This window comes from Pseudophryne corroboree, chromosome 1, assembly GCF_028390025.1.
Source record: "Pseudophryne corroboree isolate aPseCor3 chromosome 1, aPseCor3.hap2, whole genome shotgun sequence".
In the NCBI taxonomy this organism is placed as follows: domain Eukaryota; kingdom Metazoa; phylum Chordata; class Amphibia; order Anura; family Myobatrachidae; genus Pseudophryne; species Pseudophryne corroboree.
In genome coordinates, this window is record NC_086444.1 from 631,218,989 (window position 1) to 631,234,758 (window position 15,770).

General features: G+C 47.8%; 1 protein-coding gene across 3 annotated transcripts in view; it reads left to right on the top strand.

Annotated features, from left to right (window-relative positions):
- The first annotated feature begins 508 nt into the window (after window positions 1–508).
- The window catches only part of SLC25A42 (solute carrier family 25 member 42), a 134,650-nt gene continuing 119,388 nt past the window's right edge, over window positions 509–15,770 (top strand). For 2 of the 3 annotated variants that reach the window (XM_063914546.1, XM_063914545.1), the window contains exon 1: window positions 509–623. The gene's annotated coding sequence lies outside the window, so the exon portion shown is untranslated. Of the gene's footprint in view, window positions 624–1,681; window positions 1,705–15,770 lie in introns of those variants that run through there. The other variant, XM_063914544.1, reaches the window with a different exon arrangement.

The following is a 15,770-nucleotide window of genomic DNA, read 5'->3' on the forward strand; positions in this document are numbered from 1 at the left end:
ATCAATGCCAACAAAATAAACATTTTCGCACATACTTTATTGTAGTCAGTACACAGCTGTCATTCACACGTATACCGTCACGGGGTGACGTCTGCAATCGCGACGGACAGACACCCGGGTGTGCACGCTGCTGTACACGCCATGTGCTGGATAACCTGTATTTCATGTGTACTGTATGTAACTGTATTATATATAGATCTGCATGTGGCTGTGTATAGGTCACACGTCGTACAAGGTAACCATAGCCCCTCCCACTTCTGTCACCTTTCACCCCCTTTCTAATACCCTCTGTTTACCCTTCTCCCATCCCCCCAAAATACCAGCCACATGGGATCAGTGTTCCCTCCCCTCCTTGGTAACTACAGGCTACTGTCCTCCCCTCCATTGCGCCGTGCGCTCCCGTCTCCCTCCCTCCGCCACCGCCCATCGGCACGCCTTCCCGGGTGTGATTGGCACAGGTTACTGCCTCTTATTTTTGCTTAACCAATCCGCTGAGTTGTTATCAAGGCAGCCCTAGCTAACTACGCTGCTGCTCTGTTATACAGTGGTACGGTGGCCTGGAGTGAGCGGGCTGTGTGGAACGGGTAACCGGGCACCTCCTGGGCGCGCGCACACACATAGAGGTATGTCACCTGCTGCAGGTACTAACACCGAGCGCCTGCCCCATGCACTGGCCCCCTGTGCCCCTGTCACGCTGCCAGACCAACTAATTGTGGTGTCCTGTGCAGAGGCGCAGCCTGGGCGACACCTAATGTGCAGAAATGCAACCCTGATCACCCGCGCATCGCATGCCCGGCTCCCACCCTCTGACCATCTACAGTGCACCCTGCATCTGCTCTGACATCTGGGGACTAAAGCCAGGCTGTGCTGGTGCGGTGCTGTTTTCCAGATGAACATTAGCAGTCACGGTCACGGGAGAAATATAGGGGGAAAGCGTTTAAGAATGCAAGGCACATTATCCCCGCCCACACCGCCTGGGCAGCTGTACGAGAAGCGCAGGGTACTTGGCATCAGACACATTACTGGCCCTGGCAGGTGGCACGCCTGAGCTGTGCTACGTCTGTTAAGAGCATTTTAGCAAATGAATGTGTAACACCACAACTAGCCATTGCCTGTGATGGAATTGTTGGCAGTTAATGAAGAACTCCATAGTGTTATCGTCAGCTGCTACACACCATAATCCCTGCACCAATATCATTTATTTATATCAGTGGTTCTCAAACTCGGACATCAGGACCCCACACAGTGCATGTTTTGCAGGTAACCCAGCAGGTACACAAGTGTATTAATTACTCACTGACACGTTTTAAAAGGTCCACAGGTGGAGCTAATTATTTCACTTGTGATTCTGTGAGGAGACCTGCAAAACATGCACTGTGTGGGGTCCTGAGGACCGAGTTTGAGAACCTGTGATTTATATCATAATAATGAGGAGTCGGAGGAAAAAGATTCAGTGCAGCCCTAGCTTTTCACAGTCATGTTTCAAATATTCATGAGCAGATGTTTTAATCCCTGGAGAGTGATAAAGTGGAGAGAGGTAAAGTACCAGCCAATCAGCTCCTAACTGCCATGTTACAGGCTGTGTTTGAAAAATAAAGAGCTGAGTTGTTGGCAGTTTCTCTCCCTCCAAGGCTTAGTAAATCTCCCCCTGCAGTTGATGCAGCACTTTGTGATCTTACAAAAAGGCTTACAGTTTCCCAAAAGGTAAGATTTTCCACAAATTTCCTGCTCATGTCAAAGCCATGTTTTTGAGTTTTTTTTCTTTACATTATTTTAAGACAAAATAACCATTTTTTTCTTTTAAAGTATTTGTTGAAAAATTGCACTTTTGGCCACTCGGAAATGATCTCATTTGGCCCAGTGTCTACATGTTGTATTCAGGTCCAGGGGCGTAGCCAGAACTTTGTGGGGCCCCATAGAAACATTTTGAAGGGCCCCTGTCCCAATGCTTCTAGAGAGAGACCTTCCTGCAGCAGTTGTTCATTTTATGCCCTATAATAGTGCCCTAGTTAATTTTCTGAACCATAGCAGAGCCTTATTTAATGTTATATCCCATAGTAGTGCCCTAGTTTCTTTTATGAATCGCAGGAGTGCTTAAGTTCACCCTATGTCCCATTTTAGAGCTGCCAGTACACATTATGCCGCCCAGTACCCCCATTTCACATTGATATAGAGTGCTCTCCGTTCATATTGTGCCTTAGTACAGAGCCCCGGTTCTTATTATATAACATTATTAATATTATCCTTTATTTATATGGCGCCACAAGGGTTCTGTAGCGCCCAATTACAGAGTACATAAACAAATAATCAAAACAGGAAAACAGCAACTTACAGTTGAAGACAATATAGGACAAGTTCAGGGTAAATAAATACAGCTACATCAGCAGATGACCCTGAAGTAAGTATCAGGTGGCAGAAGACTGCTGGATTTGGTGCAGTTGAAGATTATTAAAGTAAGAAAAAGGATAAGCACATGAGGGAAGAGGGCCCTGCTCGTGAGAGCTTATATTAAAATTCCCTCCAGTTCATTTTATATCGCACTACAATGAGCAGGTCCAGGGGTGTACCTACAGTAGATATATTGCAGGCCCTAAGAAAAAAGTTTGAAAGAACCCCTACGTACCACCCAATGGCGAAAAATATATATATAACACATGTAACTGTGACAGGGAAGATGGGCCTCTCTCAGCTTCGGGCCCCATAGCAGCTGCACTGCCTGCACCTATGGTAGCTACACTCTTGTTCAGGGCTACCTATAAAAATTAGGACCCCCTGGGATGAGTTTGAAAAATTGGATATCTCTGTCTAATTAATTAAATTAACTTTGGAGCAAATATGTTATTATGTTTTGTGGGGAATTTAAAATACTTTTGTTACACCCCTTTCAGGCATGTGACCTGGGAATTTGCCAAAACTCAGCCCTGACCCTGGTAAAGAGCAAGGTCGGGGACATTCACACATGCAGAATGGTTGATGCATGTTTAGAAATCCTGTGATTTAACTTCATGTATGAAAGAGGTAATACAAATGTGTAGTAAGGCTCATAGGGGGTAATTAAGACCTGATCGTAGCAGGAAATTTGTTAGCAGTTGGGCAAAACCATGTGCACTGCAGGGGAGCAGATGTAACATGTGCAGAGAGAGTAGATTTGGGTGGGGTGTGTTCAAACTGAAATCTAAATTGCAGTGTAGAAATAAAGCAGCCAGTATTTACCCTGCACAGAAACAATATAACCCACCCAAATCTAACTCTCTCTGCACATGTTATATCTGCCCCCCCTGCAGTGCACATGGTTTTGCCCAACTGCTAACAAAATTGCTGCTACGATCAGGTCTGAATTACCCCCTTACACCGAGCCTCAATACACCATGTGGCCTGAGGGAGCCGGGCAGAGTAGTGTAGCATAGCGACTTTTTCTTTAAACTTGGGACTAATCAGTGCAGTCTCGTTAAGTGGTTTTGTTTCATCCAATTGTTTAATTTGGGTGTACTACGATATACCGGCACTCGGGATCCTGGCGCCCAGCATGGCAGCGCCGGGATCCCGACTGCCGGCAGCGGTGCAAGCACAAAAAAGTGCCCCTTGCGGGCTCGCCATGCAGCGCTCGCCGGGTGTCGGGGACACCGCAAGAGAGAATAGTTGTTGGTATCTCAGCGGTCGCGATCCCGTTGCCGGTATGCAGAGCATCGGGATCCCGACAGCTGGGATATTAAGTGTTTCCCGTTTAATTCATGTGACTAAAGCCCCGTATACACTGGGCGATACACTAAAGATGATATGAACGATAACTGTCTTTATAAAAAAATCTGTTCATATTGTCTAGTGTGTATGCCTGAACAATACGCGCACCCGCAGGTTGTTCTCGTTCAGGCATTATGTACCAAACATGCAGTTCAACTTTAGCTGTATGTTCAAGGAGTGCTGGGGATTTATTTATTATTTATTAACGGTTTCTTATATAGCGCAGCATATTCTGTTGTGTTTTATAATTAGGGGATGACGTCGCTGAACGATATTGCTCAGTGAGTATGCACTGGCGATCTCCCATAATTAGCAATCAGCGATATATTGCTGATTGTTAATTAGGGGAGGTTGCCCAGTGTGTACGGGGCTTGAGATGCACATTTGAAAGAAAAAACGTTAAACGGAAGCAGGATTGCACAGGACTTTGTGCACTGAGAAAGGCTTATGGACTCAACTATAGCAATATTGTATGAGAACACCTGTACATTGACAATTAAAATTCCTTTTTTGATTTACAGTGTTACACTTTCTGCTGTGGGGTACACTGGGCTCCACAGGGAATGACATTGGGGTGTAGAGTAGGATCTTGATCAGAGGCACCAACAGGCTAAAAGCTTTGACTGTTCCCAGAATGCATAGCACTGCCTCCTCTATAACCCTGCCTCCGTGCACAGGAGCTCAGTTTTGTAGTTGGTGCCATGCAGCGCAGGCATACAACAGGTGGGCTGCTCCAGCAGCCCTCAGAGGAACTTTTTTTAAGTGAAAAATGAAGACTTCAAGGGCTGCAGCAGACACACTGTGAGTTTTAGATGTCAGTCAGACATCTCCTGCTGCAGCTCCATCACCTTCCCCAGTGGCGCTGTATACTCCCGCTCCCTGGTTGCCAGGTACTTACAGCGGAGGCTCCGGTTTTCTTCAGTCACCAGTCAGGCACACACACCACTGCAGCTCTCCAGGATCGCGTGGCCGCATTCAGGGAGGAGGTGAGTGGGTCCCCCAGGAGGGACCTGCTGTAAACCGCGATCCGGTGGGAGGCGGGCCGCGCACGCTGGCGTGGACACTGTGACAGTACAGGGACCCCACTAGACCACCAGGGCAAGGGCACAGGTCGGATTCTTTCAAAAATCTGTTTACTAAGGCCCACAGTACCCGGTGGTGAAGTCCAGCAAGGGGATAAGGCTTGACAATGCTAAATTCCTTTGTCGTATAAACAACCCTTATGAAGCTAAGAACACTGTACGCTGCTTACTTAAGAAATACCGTAATGATACGCTATTTGCGTAACGATCGCTCAGCCGTAGGCGAGACGCTCAAGCGTCACGTTCGCTCACGGCCCAGTGATCACAGGACACGTTATTGGTTATGTCTAGGGGAAAGATTCGCTGTAACGTAGCATACGCTAGAGACCACGAGGAGGTCACTAGCGGTGCAGACGCTCACAACACTATACCTTGATATTAAACCTTATACCGATGAAACACACAGAATACCTTAATGTGAGTACAGGGTGTAAATGCAACCTTGTGTAACCTGACTATCTACAAAGCTGTTTGAGCGTCACCGACGCTCAAGTGAACACTTAACACTATAGTAAATACACTGATACTGGTTTAGGGTTCCAAAGCCTATAATCTGTATTATATCTAGTATACTTGTAAAAGAGTAACACAGTACAAATGATACACTACAATATAACAAAGACTTCCTAACCAAACACCTAACTAAGGGATAAACTACAATGCTATCCTGGTCTAACACAATACAATACAATAATACTACGAAGTATTTAAGAGAAAAAGAGGAGAGGAGAGATAGAGAGAGAAAAAGAGATATTGGCTCACAGAAAGACAATGATTACGGAGAGAACTTACGCACAAAGGGTATGATCGCCTGCGCCTCGATATCCAGCTCCCGATTATCAGCAGATAACCGTTGATGAGAGAGTGAGAGCTGGATGTGGTCGGTCTGCCTATTTATGCCCCACACACAATGCAATCTCCTAGTCCCTACAATCCTACAGTTTATTGGACACAGGAATTCGGCCCTGTACTGTAACCAAAGGTCATAGGTTGATTCATACAGGTGGGCTGTGCTGATTTCCAACAGCTCAGGTGGGTGGGGAACTGGGTTTCCCGCCGCATACCTGAGTATGTGCAAATCATAGAAATGGACATAAACTTCTTATGTCCATAACTATTCGCACGAGCGATTAATACGCTCCAAACCAACACCGGAATATTGCTAATTAAATACTCTTCCGATGGGTATCAAACACTGCTGTATGACTCCTGTTAGACCCTTCGTGCAATACAAAGAGGGATTCCTCCGCTCAGGGACATTCTATCTAAACCAAACTTACAGAAACTATTGAGGGGAACATGATCTATAAACTACATTAATTGTGAACTTTTGTAACGAATGAGTCGCACGCTACGATCACATAAACTCTACCGTAAATGCGCATACTGCGCGTGCGAGTGCACGCTATTGCGGGTATGCGCTTCCACGGGAGAGCGTATGCACGCGCAGCACGGACCAGTGTGCGGTGCAAATATGGCATCGTGCATAGAGACATTTTTCTGACTTCGACAGGCTCTGACCTGTAGACCCTCCCCCAGCCTTTTTAGAGTAAATGTTCCCGCCCTGGAGCTGCATATCTCTCACTCCCTCACTCACTGTCAGCGTTTGGGCGCCATTAGGTCAAACTGAGCTGATCCTGGGACTGTTTGGGCAAATCATCCTCTGTAAAGCCGCCTGCCTGTCAGGGCTGTGCATTTTACAGGACACTTAAGTATTCTACATGTCTGTTGACAGTGTTAATTAAGAAAAAGTGCATTTAGTCAGGGTCATTTAGTACAAGTACCCTGTGATATACATCCAGTCTTTAATGTGCATTGTTATATCTATTGAGTGTATAGCTATACTTAGTATTACTCTGTATTGCTAGTCCAGTGCAGTTTTATTGCATGTCATAATTTCTGCATTGTGCAATGGGGTCACTCCGAGTTGTTCTCTCGTTGCCGATTTTCGCAACGGAGCGATTAAGGCGAAAATGCGCATGGTACGCAGTACGCATGCGCTAAGTATTTTAGCTCAAAACTTAGTAGATTTACTCACATCCGAACGAAGAATTTCCATCGTTGAAGTGATCGTAGTGTGATTGACAGGAAGTGGGTGTTTCTGGGCGGAAACTGGCAGTTTTCTGGGAGTGTGCGGAAAAACACAGGCGTGCCAGGATAAAACGCGGGAGTGTCTGGAGAAACGGGGAGTGGCTGGCCGAACGCAGGGCGTGTTTGTGACGTCAAACCAGGAACAAAACGGGCTGAGCTGATCGCAGTGTAGGAGTAAGTCTCGAGCTACTCAGAAACTGCTGAGAATTTTCTATTCGCAATTCTGCTAATCTTTCGTTCGCAAGTCTGCTAAGCTAAGATACACTCCCAGAGGGCGGCGGCCTAGCATGTGCAATGCTGCTAAAATCTGCTAGTGAGCGAACAACTCGGAATGACCCCCAATGTGACTGTGTGTGCGCATATAGCTGCTGTGACCTCCATTTCATGTATCTCACTCAGACTGCTATCCCTATATTCTGTAACCTGAGGGAACTAAGTGCGTCAGGATTATTACAATATAGGTGTTTCACAAGATATACTTATTGTGTATTTCTCTGACGTCCTAGTGGATGCTGGGAACTCCGTAAGGACCATGGGGGATAGCGGCTCCGCAGGAGACTGGGCACAAAAGTAAAAGCTTTAGGACTACCTGGTGTGCACTGGCTCCTCCCCCCATGACCCTCCTCCAAGCCTCAGTTAGATTTTTGTGCCCGAACGAGAAGGGTGCATACTAGGTGGCTCTCCTGAGCTGCTTAGAGTAAAAGTTTAAATTAGGTTTTTTATTTTCAGTGAGTCCTGCTGGCAACAGGCTCACTGCACCGAGGGACTAAGGGGAGAAGAAGCGAACTCACCTGCGTGCAGAGTGGATTGGGCTTCTTAGGCTACTGGACATTAGCTCCAGAGGGACGATCACAGGCCCAGCCATGGATGGGTCCCAGAGCCGCGCCGCTGGCCCCCTTACAGAGCCAGAAGGCAGAAGAGGTCCGGAAAATCGGCGGCAGAAGACGTCCTGTCTTCAATAAGGTAGCGCACAGCACCGCAGCTGTGGGCCATTGCTCTCAGCACACTTCACACTCCGGTCACTGAGGGTGCAGGGCGCTGGGGGGGGGGGCGCCCTGAGACGCAATAAAAACACCTTAGATGGCTAAAAATACATCACATATAGCTCCTGGGCTATATGGATGCATTTAACCCCTGCCAAAATACACAGAAAAACGGGAGATAGGCTCCGCCCCCTTCTCGGCGGCCTTATCTCCTCAGCACACTGGCGCCATTTTCCCTCATAGCTCCGTTGGAGGGAAGCTACCTGGCTCTCCCCTGCAGTCACTACACTACAGAAAGGGTTAAAAAAGAGAGGGGGGCACTAATTAGACGCAGTATTAAAAATACAGCAGCTATAAGGGGAAAAACACTTATATAAGGTTATCCCTGTATATATATATATATAGCGCTCTGGTGTGTGCTGGCAAACTCTCCCTCTGTCTCCCCAAAGGGCTAGTGGGGTCCTGTCCTCTATCAGAGCATTCCCTGTGTGTGTGCTGTGTGTCGGTACGTTTGTGTCGACATGTATGAGGAGGAAAAGGATGTGGAGACGGAGCAAATTGCCTGTAATAGTGATGTCACCCCCTAGGGGGTCGACACCTTAGTGGATGAACTGTTGGAAGGAATTACGTGACAGTGTCAGCTCTGTATAAAAGACAGTGGTTGACATGAGACAGCCGGCTACTCAGCTTGTGCCTGTCCAGACGTCTCATAGGCCGTCAGGGGCTCTAAAGCGCCCGTTACCTCAGATGGCAGATACAGACGCCGACACGGATACTGACTCCAGTGTCGACGGTGAAGAGACAAATGTGACTTCCAGTAGGGCCACACGTTACATGATTGAGGCAATGAAAAATGTTTTACACATTTCTGATAATACGAGTACCACCAAAAAGGGGTATTATGTTCGGTGAGGAAAAACTACCTGTAGTTTTCCTGAATCTGAGAAATTAAATGAGGTGTGTGATGATGCGTGGGTTTCCCCCGATAACAACTGATAATTTCTAAAATGTTATTGGCATTATATCCTTTCCCGCCAGAGGTTAGGGTGCGTTGGGAAACACCCCCTAAGGTGGGTAAAGCGCTCACACGCTTGTAAGAACAAGGGCTCTACCCTCTCCTGAGATGGCCGCCCTTAAGGATCCTGCTGATAGAAAGCAGGAGGGTATCCTAAAATGTATTTACACACATACTGGTGTTATACTGCGACCAGCAATCGCCTCAGCCTGGATGTGCAGTGCTGGGTTGGCGTGGTCGGATTCCCTGACTGAAAATATTGATACCCTAGATAGGGACAGTATATTATTGCCTATAGAGCATTTAAAAGATGCATTTCTATATATGCGTGATGCACAGCGTAATATTTGCCGACTGGCATCAAGTGTAAGTGCGTTGTCCATTTCTGCCAGAAGAGGGTTATGGACACGACAGTGGTCAGGTGATGCAGATTCCAAACGGCATTTGGAAGTATTGCCTTATAAAGGGGAGGAGTTATTTGGGGTCGGTCTTTCAGACCTGGTGGCCACGGCAACAGCTGGGAAATCCACGTTTGTACCCCAGGTCGCCTCTCAACATAAGAAGACGCCGTATTATCAGGCGCAGTCCTTTCGTTCCCAGAAGGGCAAGCGGGCAAAAGGTTCCTCATTTCTGCCCCGTGACAGAGGGAGAGGAAAAAGGCTGCAGAAATCAGCCAGTTCCCAGGAACAGAAGCCCTCTCCCGCCTCTGCCAAGCCCTCAGCATGACGCTGGGGCTTTACAAGCAGACTCAGGCACGGTGGGGGCCCGTCTCAATGAATTTCAGCGCGCAGTGGGCTCACTCGCAAGTAGACCCCTGGATCCTTCAGGTGATATCTCAGGGGTACAAATTGGAATTCGAGACGTCTCCCCCTCGCCGTTTTCCTAAAGTCGGTTTTACCGACGTCTCCCTCTGACAGGGAGGCAGTTTTGGAAGCCATTCACAAGCTGTATTCCCAGCAGGTGATAATCAAGGTACCCCTCCTGCAACAGGGAACGGGGTATTATTCCACACTGTTGTGGTACAGAAGCCGGACGGCTCGGTGAGACCGATTCTAAATCTAAAATCTTTGAACACTTACATACGGAGGTTCAAATTCAAGATGGAGTCACTCAGAGCAGTGATTGCGAACCTGGAAGAAGGGGACTACATGATGTCTCGGGACATCAAGGATGCTTACCTTCATGTCCCAATTTACCCTTCTCACCAAGGGTACCTCAGTTTTGTGGTACAGAACTGTCACTATCAGTTTCAGACGCTGCCGTTTGGATGGTCCACGGCACCCCGGGTCTTTACCAAGGTAACGGCCGAAATGATGATACTCCTTCGAAGGAAGGGAGTTTTAGTTATCCCTTACTTGGACGATCTCCTGATAAGGGTAAGATCCAGAGAACAGTTGGAGGTCGGTGTAGCACTATCTCAGGTAGTGTTGCGGCAGCACGGTTGGATTCTCAATATTCCAAAATCGCAGCTGGTTCCGACGACTCGTCTTCTGTTCCTAGGGATGATCCTGGACACAGTCCAGAAAAAGGTGTTTCTCCCGGAGGAGAAAGCCAGGGAGTTATCCGAGCTAGTCAGGAACCTCCTAAAACCGAGCCAAGTCTCAGTGCATCAATGCACAAGGGTTCTGGGAAAAATGGTGGCTTCCTACGAAGCAATCCCATTCGGCAGATTCCACGCAAGAACTTTCCAGTGGGACCTGCTGGACAAATGGTCCGTGTCGCATCTTCAGATGCATCAGCGGATTACCCTGTCACCAAGGACAAGGGTGTCCCTCCTGTGGTGGTTGCAGAGTGCTCATCTTCTAGAGGGCCGCAGATTCGGCATTCAGGACTGGGTCCTGGTGACCACAGATGCCAGCCTGCGAGGCTGGGGAGCAGTCACACAGGGAAGGATTTTCCAGGGCTTATGGTCAAGCCTGGAGACATCACTTCACATAAATATCCTGAAGCTAAGGGCCATTTACAATGCTCTAAGCTTAGCAAGACCTCTGCTTCAAGGTCAGCCGGTGTTGATCCAGTCGGACAACATCACGGCAGTCACCCACGTAAACAGACAGGGTGCCACAAGAAGCAGGAGGGCAATGGCAGAAGCTGCAAGGATTCTTCGCTGGGCGGAAAATCATGTGATAGCACTGTCAGCAGTGTTCATTCCGGGAATGGACAACTGGGAAGCAGACTTCCTCAGCAGACGCTCTGGTAACACCGTGGGTGTACCGGTCAGTGTATGTGTTCCATCCTCTGCCTCTCATACACAAGGTACTGAGAATTATAATATGGAGAGGAGTAAGCACTATATTCGTGGCTCCGGATTGGCCAAGAAGGACTTGGTAACCGGAACTTCAAGAGATGCTCACGGAGGATCCGTGGCCTCTACCTCTAAGAAGGGACCTGCTCCAGCAAGGACCCTGTCTGTTCCAAGACTTACCGCGGCTGCGTTTGACGGCATGGCGGTTGAACGCCGGATCCTGAAGGAAAAAGGCATTCCGGATGAAGTCATCCCTATCCTGATCAAAGCCAGGAAGGATGTAACCGCAAAACATTATCACCGCATTTGGCGAAAATATGTTGCGTGGTGCGAGGCCAGTAAGGCCCGACGGAGGAATTTCAACTGGGTCGATTCCTACGTTTCCTGCAAACAGGAGTGTCTATGGGCCTGAAATTGGGGTCCATTAAGGTTCAAATTTCGGCCCTGTCAATTTTCTTCCAAAAAGAACTAGCTTCAGTCCTTGAAGTTCAGACGTTTGTAAAAGGGGTACTGTATATACAGCCTCCTTTTGTGCCTCCAGTGGCACCTTGGGATCTCAATGTAGTTTTGGGTTCTAAAAGTCACATTGGTTTGAACCACTTAAATCTGTGGAGTTAAAATATCTCACATGGAAGGTGGTCATGCTGTTGGCCCTGGCCTGGGCCAGGCGCGTGTCAGAATTGGCGGCTTTATCCTGTAAAAGCCCTTATCTGATTTTCCATTCGGACAGGGCGGAATTGAGGACTCGTCCTCAGTTTCTCCCTAAGGTGTTTTCTGCGTTTCACCTGAACCAACCTATGGTGGTGCCTGCGGCTACTAGGGACTTGGAGGACTCCAAGTTGCTAGACGTTGTCAGGGCCCTGAAAATATGTTTCCAGGACGGCTGGAGTCAGAAAATCTGACTCGCTGTTTATCCTGTATGCACCCAACAAGCTGGGTGCTCCTGCTTCTAAGCAGACTATTGCTCGTTGGATTTGTAGTACAATTCAGCTTGCACATTCTGTGGCAGGCCTGCCACAGCCAAAAATCTGTAAATGCCCACTCCACAAGGGAGGTGGGCTCATCTTGGGCGGCTGCCCGAGGGGTCTCGGCTTTACAACTTTGCCGAGCAGCTACTTGGTCAGGGGCAAACACGTTTGCTAAATTCTACAAATTTGATACTCTGGCTGAGGAGGACCTGGAGTTCTCTCATTCGGTGCTGCAGAGTCATCCGCACTCTCCCGCCCGTTTGGGAGCTTTGGTATAATCCCCATGGTCCTTACGGAGTTCCCAGCATCCACTAGGACGTCAGAGAAAATAAGAATTTACTTACCGATAATTCTATTTCTCATAGTCCGTAGTGGATGCTGGGCGCCCATCCCAAGTGCGGATTGTCTGCAATACTTGTACATAGTTATTGTTACAAAAATCGGGTTATTATTGTTGTGAGCCATCTTTTCAGAGGCTCCTCTGTTATCATGCTGTTAACTGGGTTCAGATCACAGGTTGTACGGTGTGATTGGTGTGGCTGGTATGAGTCTTACCCGGGATTCAAAATCCTTCCTTATTGTGTACGCTCGTCCGGGCACAGTATCCTAACTGAGGCTTGGAGGAGGGTCATGGGGGGAGGAGCCAGTGCACACCAGGTAGTCCTAAAGCTTTTACTTTTGTGCCCAGTCTCCTGCGGAGCCGCTATCCCCCATGGTCCTTACGGAGTTCCCAGCATCCACTACGGACTATGAGAAATAGAATTATCGGTAAGTAAATTCTTATTTTTTCTCTGTGATTCTTAGTCACCATATACCTCTGGAACTCTCTGTTTGTACTACACAGGGGGTTCTTGTCCGGTGTTGTGCTGCTGATATTGTACTGGGTTGCCTTGAATTCAGCTTTCAGGCATGTCAGCTACAAGAGGCGACGGAGCTGGGGCTGATCCCAGATTGCGTGGTGGTGACGCTGCAGACACATTAGAGGAAAACATTGCAGCAGAGGGTTCAGGTTCTGGGAGTTCCCTACCCCCCAGTGGGACCGTAGCAACGGGGGTGCATAATGACCCACCTTTGGCTACTTTCTCCACGTTATTGAATACGCTGGTAACTAGACTTACGCCCCCTATGGGACCTCCTGTGTTGGTGCAACCGCTTATGGTCCCTGTGGTTAATCCTCCATGGGCAGATCAACTGTCCACTCAGTTACAGCAATTGAACCAGTCACTGACTAAACAGAAATCTTGCCCGCCTAAGACCAAGGGGTCCTCTAAGTGGGCTATTACTTCCTCACAATCCACCAACGTCCCAGACACCTCGTCTGATGAGGATGGCATATATACTGACCCCCACAGACACTGATACTGATAATTCTGATGGGGAATCTGTTTCACAGGTGGATGTTCCTGACTTGTTGGAGGCTATCAGGATGATTCTTCAAATTACTGATGACCCAGAGCCTGATACTGCCCCTAAGAAACCGGACAGATTTAAACGTCAGAAAGTGGTTAAACAAGTTTTCCCTCATTCTGACCATTTAGTTGACATACGTCAGGAATCCTGGGAAAATCCAGGAAAGAAATTCACGCCTCACAAGAAGATGCTAGCTCACTATCCCCTCCCGGCGGAGCCAAGTAAAAATTGGGAGACACCCTCGCCAATGGATTCGCAAGTGGCGCGGCTGGTGGTATCCTCAGCTCTGCCTGTTACTACCATCACGTCTATGAAAGAATTGACGGATAAGCGTGTGGAGGGTTGTTTAAATGCGATTTACACCTTAGCAGGTGCTGCGCGTCGGCCCACCATTGCAGCGACTTGGGCTGCAGAGGCTATTGAAGCGTGGGCTCGGGAGTCGGGGCTTCCCAGATGTGGACCTGATGGCGTCTCAACACAATCACAAGGTTCTGGTCTTCGGAGCAAGGACAACGGATCCTCAAGCAGCGTTCCTGGACGCACTGGCAATTCCATGGAACTTTCGGCTGCCATACGTGTTTCCTCCAGTGTCACTCCTGCCCAGAGTAATAAGGAAGTTCAAGCAAGAAGGAGGAGTCCTACTTCTGATCGCTCCAGCGTGGCCCAGACGGCACTGGTTCTCAGACCTTCAAGGTCTATCGTTAGAGCGTCCTCTTCTGCTTCTACAACGACCAGACCTCCTCGTTCAGGGCCCTTGTGTCTACCAGGGTCTGGCCCGGCTGGCTTTGACGGCGTGGCTCTTGAAGCTTCCGTCTTGAGGGCCAAAGGATTTTCTGAGACGGTCATTCAAACTATGTTGAAGGCCCAGAAACCAGCTTCTGCTCGGATTTATCATAGAGTCTGGAATTCTTACTTTGCTTGGTGCGCCACTAACAATTATGACGCTTACAAGTTTAGTACGGCCAAGCTTTTGGCCTTTCTACAACAGGCCCTGGACTTGGGCCTTCATCTGGCCTCCATCAAGTATCATATTTCTACCTTGTCAGTTTGGTTCCTGAGAAAAATTGCGACTTTACCTGATGTTCATACGTTCACTCAGTGTGTTGCGGATTCACTTCTGAGGAAACAGCCACGGGTAACAGGTTGAGAAACATGTTAAGTTTTTACCCCTGTATATGGACTTGTCGGCTTTGTAGAAGCTCATCACTTCTCCTAACGCCGGTGCCGGTGAGAACTTGTGCCGCCCTGCCATTACGGGCCAAGCGCATAACAGCCGATGCAGTTCTGAACCACTGGTTGGAGGATATATGCGCTCCAAGCTGTTTGCACGCTTGCATCCAACCCACACCAACGGGAGGAATACAGCACTGACATCAGTGATAGAGCCGCTGAGCGCTATGTGCGGCAGAGACGGAGCCCGGCGGGAGATGTGGTAGCTGCACAAACCGCTGAGATAAGCTATCTCTACAGTTCACCTGCAGTGGACATTCAATTTACTGTGCAATCAGTTTATTTCATAAGAATCTCATTAATAATTATTTTATGCTTAGACGGGGACGCCTGTCAGAAGCTAATCAGCTGGAAAGCTTCCATAGGAGACTTGATTCTTTGTTACATATTCAGCCTGATTCTAAGGCAGAGACACTTTGGACACATTGTATCACTACGCTGTCCCAGCGGGAGGTGAAAAAGCATTTATCAACTGTATGCATTTCCTCTAGATATGTTTGGGCTGTGAAAATAAGTGTTCCATATAAATGTACTTAAGTATTTAGGAGGCTGAATAATATAATTTGCTACTAAGAATTGTTCACTGTGGAGCTAATTAGAGCACCTATTGCATGCTATATTGTTCTAATCAGCAATCTAGTATTCATTACCAGTGCAATCACAAGGTGCCTGTGATAAGGATCACTGAAGAATTAGGCTTTGTAGATATACATATTATGTTTTAGCTTTTTAAGTGTTTATATTAAGTTATCAATACAAAATAAATACAGTTTTATCTATCCTTTATTGTGGACAGCGCTTTCAATTTAGTTCTTTCTTGTCACAATAAATATATTGGGAACCAACAACCCAATAACTTGAGAGCGGCAGTCCTTAATAAGGAGAGGAGTATTAATGAACTGATAAAGCATTTTAGCAATTGGAGTTGGGACAGCTGACGCACATTGAAGCTTAGCGCATTTTTTGCTTGGAGTTTGGATTGTTGCGGATTCAACCTCCTTATGT